Genomic DNA, 9,485 nt, shown 5'->3' with positions numbered 1-9,485 from the left:
TTGTTGCACTTGGTTGCAATCCTATGATTTCTAGATTTTAAAATTAAGAAATATTAAGATTTTCATTGTATTATTTATGGTTTTCATTGTTTTCAAAAGAGAAGAAAAAAAAACTAAGTATGGATTTTCAAAAGAGAAGAAAAAAAAACTAAGTATGGAACTTGAGGAACTGGCTTAGGTTCTGGATGTTTTTCAAGAAAAGCGCTAATAAGAATTACGTTTGGCGCTATTAAGAATAGCGCCAAACGATATTAAGATTTGTGCTTCATTTCTAACCATTAGATCTTTAACGGCTCCTTCTAATCAACGACTCACAAAAAAACGCTAATAACAATGGCGTTTCAACGGCTATTTTTCTGAATTCGAAATTTTCCCTATAAATTGATCACTTCTCAGCTCAGACCAAAACCTTTGAATCTCTAGATTTTTTTCTCCATCTTCTTAAAATTCATTGCAATTCAGACTTTTTTTTTAAACATGGCAAAATATGCTACACCTGAAGATGTTGCAATCACCAAAGCTTGGATAAGCATTACACTTGGTGGTGTTGCCGGAGTTGATCAAAAATCAAACCAGTTTTGGGAGCGGGTATTCGATACCTATGTAAGCAGTTTTGGAAATAAGTATGATAGGAGTGTTCATAAGTTGCAAAATAGATTTGGTACCTTGAAAAAAGATGTCAAAAAGTGGGTTGGTATCTTAAGAAATTTGCATAGAAACAATGCAAGTGGATGCGGAATTGATGATCTTGTAAGTTTTATTAAGATTTCTTAATGTATATCATTTTATTTTATTGAAGGATTTCTAACTTGGGTTTTTGTTTGTTTTTTGTAGGAGAGAAAACCTAGATTGGAATATAGTAAGGTTAGCAAGGGAAAACCTTTAGGAAATGAAGAGGTGTACCGACTTTTCAAAGCCCGTGTTCCTGGATTCAATCCCGAAGAATTTGATCCTACCCAAAATGAGGAAGATGAATCGGAAGCTCCTAGTGTTAATGCTTCAACAAGTAGTGCTCCGGCAAGAAGCGACCCAAGATGGCTTGAAGAGGATCGCCCTCGTCGACCAACGGGAAAAAGGGCTCAACAAAGGGAAGCTTCGGAGCTATCGGCCATCAATGACGGAACCGACCGTATTTTGAAACATTTTAGTGAAGAGAATGGAAAGAAGATGGCAAGATTGGATGGACAAGAAGAATATTTATTAACTATTGCAGAGACAAACAAGAAATCCTTGGATTTAGCTTTGGAGAAACATGAACTCGAAGTGTTGGATGTGGAGGTTGAGACCTTGCCGGAATGGAAGCAGCAATTTATGTTGGATAAACAAAATAAGATTTTGGAAAAGCATGGTTATCCTCCTAGAACACTTGGTGCAAACTATGGTTATCGTAGCACTAGCAATGTTCGTCATTTCAATATATGAAACCATGTAGCTTATGGAACTATGTAGCTTCAATTATGTTTTTATCTTTTATTTTTCAATTTGATGTAGTGGAATCAATGTAGTATTTTTAGTATCAATCAAGTTTCAATTTCATTCAATTTTATCTTCTTTTTGATTTGATTTGATTCAATATATGAAACCAAAAAACTAGTTTGTTCAAGAGGAAAAAGAAAAAATGAGAGACTAGCGCAATTAAGATTGGCGTTTGGCGCAATTAAGAATGGTGCTTAACGATATTCTCAATTGCGTTTTATTCTACACCAATGGATTCTCAACGGCTCCTTCTAATCAACGACTCAAAATAAACGCCATTAAGAATGGCGCTTAACGCTATTCTCAATAGCGTTTCAACGGTCGGATTTTCAAAATTAAAATTTATCTATAAAAATTGGCTTCTTCAACACAAATCAAACCATCCCAAAATCTCAAGATTTTCTTTGCTTCCTATCTCTCCTGATTTTATATTTTTAATTCCAAACCTTCTTTCAATCAAGTGCAAGTATGGCATACACTACAAATGAAGATGTTTCAATCACCAAAGCTTGGATGAGAATTATTCTCCACCGATTGTTGGATAAAATCAAGGAGTCAACAACTATTGGGAAAGGGTATTTCAAGCCTTTGTAGAAGAAGCGGGTGGTAACGAAAACGGAAGAACAAGACAAAGTATTCAAAATAGGTGGTCGGTGGTAAAAAAGCAAACCAAAGTTTACATGGGTATCATACATTCAATTTATGCAAATATCGGAGGAGGATGGACGTTAGAAGAAGTTGTAAGTATTATTCAATGGAACCTCTTATTTTCAATTATCCATATTTTAAGTCATTAATTTTCTAAATGAGAGATTATGTTTATTTATTTTGTAGGAGGCACATGCTAAAACTCTATATTCTCAACAAAACGACAAAGATTTTGCATATGATCATGTGTACCAAATTCTTAAGAACCATCCCGCTTTCGGAAATGATGAAGCTTGACAATGAAAATCGGATCATGTTAAATTCTAAATATTAGTTATTTGAATCCATGTAATGTCGCTTTTAGTTTTTTTAATCCATGTAACTTAATCTATGAAATGAAAATTAGCTAATTTAAATCTTGTTTCAATTTCAAATTTATAAATTTTGTTTTGTATTTTTAAAGATTTTTTATTTTCAATATATAGGTAAGGAAACAAGAGTGATGTGAGAAGAGTGTAAGAAAAATAAATAACATGAAACGCTATTGTTAATGGCGCTAAGGAAACGCTGTTGTTACTAGCGCTAAACACCATTCTTTTTGGCGCTTGACTTACGCTATTTTGATTAGCGTTCAGCGCCATTCATATTGGCGTTTCTTGTCCTCTACTGCGCCAATCTTATTGGTATTTAACGCTATTCTTATTGGCGTTTAGATGGATTCCACGAACCCTTCCACCAAATCATGGAACCTTGCTTGGATTTTCTGTGGAAAACCCCAACTTGGAAGCCGGTAGACTTGACATTCCATGGTTTTCCCACACTTGGAATAGGTTGGATTCCACCATAAGACTTGCTCTTACAATAATCCCGATGCCTCCCAAAGACACAAGAGTTTAGAAAATATATAAAAACAAGACAATCCGTAATACATATTTAATATTCTAGAATCCGTCGAATAATTAAGAAGATGATTCTTCTTAGAGCGACTGCAATGGTACGACTAAACTCAAAGATCAAAGACCAAAAAAAAAGACCAAATATGAGTTTAATCTGTACTGTGACGTTATGGGGAGAAGACCAAATTTGGTCGCGTGTAAAATTAATCACCGCACGAAAACGGGCGTAAATTTGGTGTACGCTTGAATGGGGCGTAAAATTGGTTTACGCCCGAAATTTGAATGGGGCGGATGGTTTGGTGTCCGCCTGATGAGTAAGTGAACGGGCGGATGGTTGGGTGTCCGCCTGATGAATTTCATTTTGAATGGGGCGGATGGTTTGGTGTCCGCCTGACGAAATGTGAACGGACGGATGATTGGGTGTCCGCCTGATGAATTTCATTTTGAATGGGGCGGATGGTTTGGTGCCCGCCTGATGAGTAAGTGAACGGGCGGATGGTTGGGTGTCCGCCCAGCAACAAGCGTACTTTAAATTTACGCCCGACTATATTAGGATTTGGTATTTGGTCGCGACCAAATATGATCTGGGATTTGATCTTTGGCTGGGATTTAATCTTTACTCCGTCCCACTGCGTTACGATCTCATCCCAAATTTTTGGTTATACTCGCCCAATGTGGATGCTCTTATACTACTACCATTCTCTCTTCAACATAAAACTTATTTTGACATATAATTTAGTAAAATTATATGCCAGTGTACTAAGCTCCCAACTCTTATGAACAAGCAGAAAATAGCTGCATTCTCAAGCGTTGTTTGCCAAATATACCATATGTTCAACAGGCCAAGCACCTTACGTCACATAGTTTCATAGGTTCCATAACCGACAAAGACAACACCATTGAAACCACCTCCTACTGCAACACCAGTTGTAACTTGGAACATACACTAGGCAACCATCTTGGCTATTTATTCTTTTCTCTTCCTTTGTTTCACTGATTCACTAGTGCAGGAAAAATTGAAAATATGTTTGTGTGTGTCTGTATAAGACAACAAAAAAATCACAACTAAAACGTGTCTAATGGGACATAAAACAAACCAAACAATATCCATATCAGTTAACATTAACACCACTAAATTTCTTTGATCACAGAATAGTTATTGCTAAAATGTGTTGACTATTAAAAGACTCTTTTACAGACTTGACATGTTTTTCTTCCATACTTGCAGTTTGTGCCATAGTTTTGACATGGCAAGAAAGGGTTTTATGTTTACCTATGCACAATTGTCAACTGAATGTGTAAACCTTTATCATTACATAATTACCATATATAATCATATATACAGTTAGTGGTTAAGTTTGCAGTTCGATAAACCACAAAATGTGCACATAAGATTGTTTCGATTCTACGAGTGGATCTTTTTCAAAGAACTTACTTTTCGTCTAGTAGATGTTGTAAGGCGGGAGGTTCAGAGATAGAACTTAAATTTTTTCCAGAGGTCTCTTCTCTCTAAACAACGAAAAGATCCCATGTTTGGAGGTTATGCATTTTTACAAGACCACCTGGAAAAGGGGAAACTCCGGTTAGAAGAGTACATGAAAATGCCGGAAAGAAAGACCACTTTGTTATGGTAAACAAGCCAGGCATAACTTAATTAAGCACCCTCGATATGTTGTCTGAACAGGAGTTAAAGCACAAGTCATGATATTAAAGCGTCTGAGCGACTGAAAGCACATCAAAAAGTTGACTTTCACGAGAGAGGCAGGGATAAAATTTGTATGGCAATGAATGCAATCAACTTGAAAAGTAAACCAAAACAAGCAATAGAACAAGTGTACAGGTAGCAAGAAAAGAAGGTTCACCATTGCTTAAGTTTGAAGTAGTTGTATCAGTGTTACCTATCAGGGTGTCTAAATAAATTTGAGGATATAATGAGCTCTAAATCTACTATACTAACAGCCAAGAAAAATTGGACAATCCATGTACACGCAGCATATATTACTCTTTGTTTCAAACGAAAAACAGAGAGATACGATACTTATACAGCTAAAATAAATATTACTCGTGACATTAACATTTATATCTCAGAAAGTGCGTACAAGTGATGGTTTAGAATAAGACAGTACATCCATAGAAGGGAAACACGATAAGACACGGTTAAAAACTCTAGGAAGAGTGATTGCATGAAACATTGACAGACATTCGAAATTAAGAATGTCAGCTCTCATCCAAGTTCTGGTATGAATCAAACTCATGATGGATTTAGTGACACAATCAAAGAGAAACACTCCTGGTCTGGATATCAAACTAATACATCTAATTCAGCCACTTTACTTAAGACAAACTCACCTGCCATACTGAGCCATCCCTGCATACATGGCCATAGTGATCTTAACATAAAGGATACTCCAAAAAATCCATGTCCTCAATGAAAGGACATCCCAAAGAGAAATCCTGAAAAAAACAAGTCATGCATTGAAAATCTGTCGCCAATTATGAAGATTCTATAGCAACATGTATTTAACGCATGTGGATACCAGAGACAGCTTAAGTGCTGAAGTGACTAAAGTGACTGCTTAAAAAATAAATTCAACCACTAACAATTAGACCTATTAACAGATTGCAGGGCAATCCAATTGCCTTGATATAAATTAGTCGCCTATAGTAAACCAATCCGACCACAAATGGGGTTTCGATCAACTAGTTGGGCAAAACATACTATTACAATAAAATTCAAATAGAAAGAATTCAAATAATATACCTCTACAAGTGTATTTAGGGGGTTTAAGTAGTAAGATCCATAAACAGACCATTATATCACCAGAACCACTAGCCAGATGTCTGCCATCAGGGATGAATCCGGCGGTAGTAACTTTGCCTTCATGACCTATAGGGAAAAACTAAATAGCAAACTTAATCAGCATTCACAAAACTGCAGCTTCTTGAAGCATCAAAATTACAACAGAAAGCCGAACTAGAATCCCATACCAGCAATATTGGCAGAACAACAATTGACTAGATGTATACGAAAGATTGCCCAAGGTTGGTTTACCATCTTCAACACATTCTCCACAAAAACTGCAATTACACAAAACTCAACTATGTCAATATCTTATCAAGCATTATCGTCATAAAGCTCTACATACACTACTAAAAATAAGCTAATTGTTCTCCTCTTCATACATATCCATGTTAAGCTCCTTCAGGGCATCAGTAAGGTCCAGCAACACCTTTTCCCCATGATTTGCAGACTCTAGAAACCCCTATAAAAATATCTTGAAGAGATAGTTTCTTAAAAATTAGCCTAAGTGCATCTAGTAGTAGGTCATCCCAGCATCAAGAATCCCTGCAAAACAAACAAACTACAAATCAGGAATCCAACAAACATGAAAACCCCACTACAGGAATCAACACCAACCATGGATAAACTCATAAAACAAGAAATCAATAACCTTTAATGGGTAGTGCAGATTACGACGGGCTGAGCATGAATCTGAAGTTAGATTTGGAATATTGGAAAACCAAAATTTACTCAAGAACATGCCCTAAATTAAATTTCCCGAATAATCTTTCAATCAGGTGATTTTTTTTTTAAAGAATTTTATGATTGTTTCAGCGACTTATCCCAAAACCTTCCTAATTTTATTTAAACACATTAGGGACTTGAAGATAAAAGATAAATCAGTAAAGGAGAACAAGATGCATTTACCTTTAACGGTATGTTGATGTGAAGTAGATGAAACACTCAACGCTGATTGCGACTTGTTTTTGCGGAAGAAAATTATTCCGATGAAGTAAAGATTCGAAGATTGGTTTCGGTTTAGGGTAATTAAACACAAGAGAAGTTTGGGTTTTTGATTTTGGTGAGAGAAGATTATTTCCTGTTTAGTTATCTTTTTTGGGTTGTGTTATAGGAAAAGGTGCGTGTAAGAATCCAGCGGAGGGAATCGAATTTTAGGGAATTTTTTGTTGGAAATTTCGGGGGATTGAGGGCGCCAAAACTTAGTTATTCCCGCCAACAAAGATTGCAATTGTAAACATGTTTGACGAGTGCATACGGATCAATGATTTGTCATATTTTGGTATCGTTAGTTTTGATAGAGTTAGACCGAGTCACCGAGGTGTCGAAACGTGGATGGGATTAGATTTTTTGTGAAAAAAAATTGGTGGGAATCTATAGCGCCAATTTTTGGTGTTTCTATCAAGTACAGATGGGTCGTACTAAGCTAAAGGCCCAAAACTGCCACAATTTCTTTTCTTTTAGGGGAACTTAGGCGCAGGCCCAGAATTTTTTTTCTTTCTTATCGCCAGGCCCAGAATTACTTTTCCCTACAGTCGCACCCAACATTATTTAAAATTATTAAAAACGTGCAGAGTTCCTCAATTACCCTTCAGCGGTTCTGGGAAGTTTTATTAACTCCCAAAAACGGTCGGAACCATTTCTTTTCTCTTCTTCTCATTTTTTCTTCATCCGTTCTTCTCATTTTTTCTTCATCCGTTTTTCTATTCCTATTCCTCCATAAACACTGTAACGGATGATTGATTATTGAAGTTGATCAAACCCTAAAAATCAATTTCAAACTTTAAAAAACCTTAACCCTAGAATTCAGTAGAACCAAAATGGATGAAACACCGACAAAAACACGCCTTCAGAAATCAAAAGAGAAGAAATTAGGTACTAAAACTAGTTTAATCGATCTTATTCTTGCATGCATTCGGTACATTTGATTTTATTTGATTTTCGATTTTAATTTTTGTTCTTGATGCTTCAGATGAAAAAGGGAAAATGAAGTCGAAGAAACAGAAAAAACCCGGTGAGATTTATCATTAGCTTCATCTGTTAGTGTTTGATTTTGTTTTTTTTTAATTTATTTTTTTTTAATCTTAAATTTTGTTACAGTAATTGCCGATGATGAACCAGAAAAAAAAAGAGTAAACCTAAAAAGAAAACTGTTTCATCCTGAATACCCATAATTTTTTTTGAGTTATCACTTTATTCTTCTTCGATTTTAACATAATTTTCTCCTCAATGTGATTTTACCTACTGATGTTGAAGATGAACAAGAAGAAATTGATAGTGTCGAAACACTGAAGGAGATGCAAATCAAGGCAAAGAAAGCAAAGAAAGCTGCACCAAAGGAAGTATTGGGTGATGATACAGATAATGAGGATGATAATACAAATGATGCCGAAGATGGTAAGATTTGCTTTGAATCTAATAAGCAATGTGTTGTCCATAAACAAGGTGCGTTGAATTCCTTCCTGTTCCTGTTATGCATCAGTTAATAAACTTCTCTTATCATTTAAATGCATAATAAGTTAAGCAGGGTTGTGTTTTTAAATGCATAATAAGTTATGCACCTTAACAAATCAATGCATGACATATTATTCAGTTCCAATATTAAATGCATGACTAGTTATGCATTGTTTAGACTTGCTGCATCACAGGTTATGCATATAAAAAAAATGTTGTTATATTTGTTATGCATTCCTTTGTTGTTCTAAAATATTAAATGCATCACTAGTTATGCATTGTTTAGACTTGCTGCATCACAGGTTATGCATATAAAAAAATATTGTTATATTTGTTATGCATTCCTTTGTTGTTCTAAAATATTAAATGCATGACTAGTTATGCATTGTTTAGACTTGCTGCATCACAGGTTATGCATATAAAAAAATGTTGTTATATTTGTTATGCACTTATTTGTTATTCTAAAATATTAAATGCATGACTAGTTATGCATTGTTTAGACTTGCTGCATCACAGGTTATGCATATAAAAAAATGTTGTTATATTTGTTATGCATTCCTTTGTTGTTCTAAAATAGCAGTTCTAAAATGCATTTTTTTTGTTCTTTTTTTTTACGCAGTTAAACCTAAAACCAAATCTGCAGTTCAAGGAGGTACTTATAGAGCAGGTTTCCTTAGGGTAGGTCACTTGTTTAGTAAGATAAAAGACAGAGGTGGTTTGAATCCGTTGCAGGCTAACATGATGAATATGTGTGTGTTTGGAAAGTTCTATAACTGGTTATATGCTGCAAACATTGCATACTTGGATGGTAAGAGCAACAAGCTGATGGATGAAGTCTTTCTATCATATGACCATGAATATTTGAATCAACATTCATTCAAGTTGTTTGAAAACAAGTCCATAGCATCAACGTCTAGTGAGCTTGCTGTTACATTTTTTATTCCAAGAATTGAAGGAGACAGAGGAAATGGTATTCTGACTTCGAAGGTAGAGATAGAGCTGACTCAGTCACATCCCCTCGTCAAGCAATTCCCATTCAAAACAAAGCCAGGATTTATCAGCAAAGATCCCAAAGCACGGGTAACAAAGGTGTGGACAGATGATATTGAAAGGCTGGTGTTGGAAAAACTTGATAAGAAAGGTCATGAAGAGGAAGTTGTCTGCCTTATCTGCCTTTACATGCTAGTCGTCTTGTTCTTTTTTCGTTCAAG

General features: G+C 35.4%; 1 long non-coding RNA gene across 1 annotated transcript; it reads right to left on the bottom strand.

Annotated features, from left to right (window-relative positions):
- Nucleotides 1-4,173: 4,173 nt before the first annotated feature.
- On the bottom strand, nt 4,174-7,016 carry LOC113333447. The gene is made up of 6 exons (XR_003351997.1): nt 6,730-7,016; nt 6,204-6,366; nt 6,009-6,098; nt 5,782-5,920; nt 5,370-5,474; nt 4,174-4,582 (listed from the first exon to the last, which is right to left on the bottom strand). It is a non-coding gene; the product is annotated as an uncharacterized LOC113333447 (long non-coding RNA).
- Between the last annotated feature and the right edge of the window lie 2,469 nt (nt 7,017-9,485).

This window comes from Papaver somniferum, unplaced genomic scaffold, assembly GCF_003573695.1.
Source record: "Papaver somniferum cultivar HN1 unplaced genomic scaffold, ASM357369v1 unplaced-scaffold_133, whole genome shotgun sequence".
In the NCBI taxonomy this organism is placed as follows: domain Eukaryota; kingdom Viridiplantae; phylum Streptophyta; class Magnoliopsida; order Ranunculales; family Papaveraceae; genus Papaver; species Papaver somniferum.
Note: the sequence above shows the minus strand (reverse complement) of the source record. Positions and strands in the feature narration are given on the sequence as shown.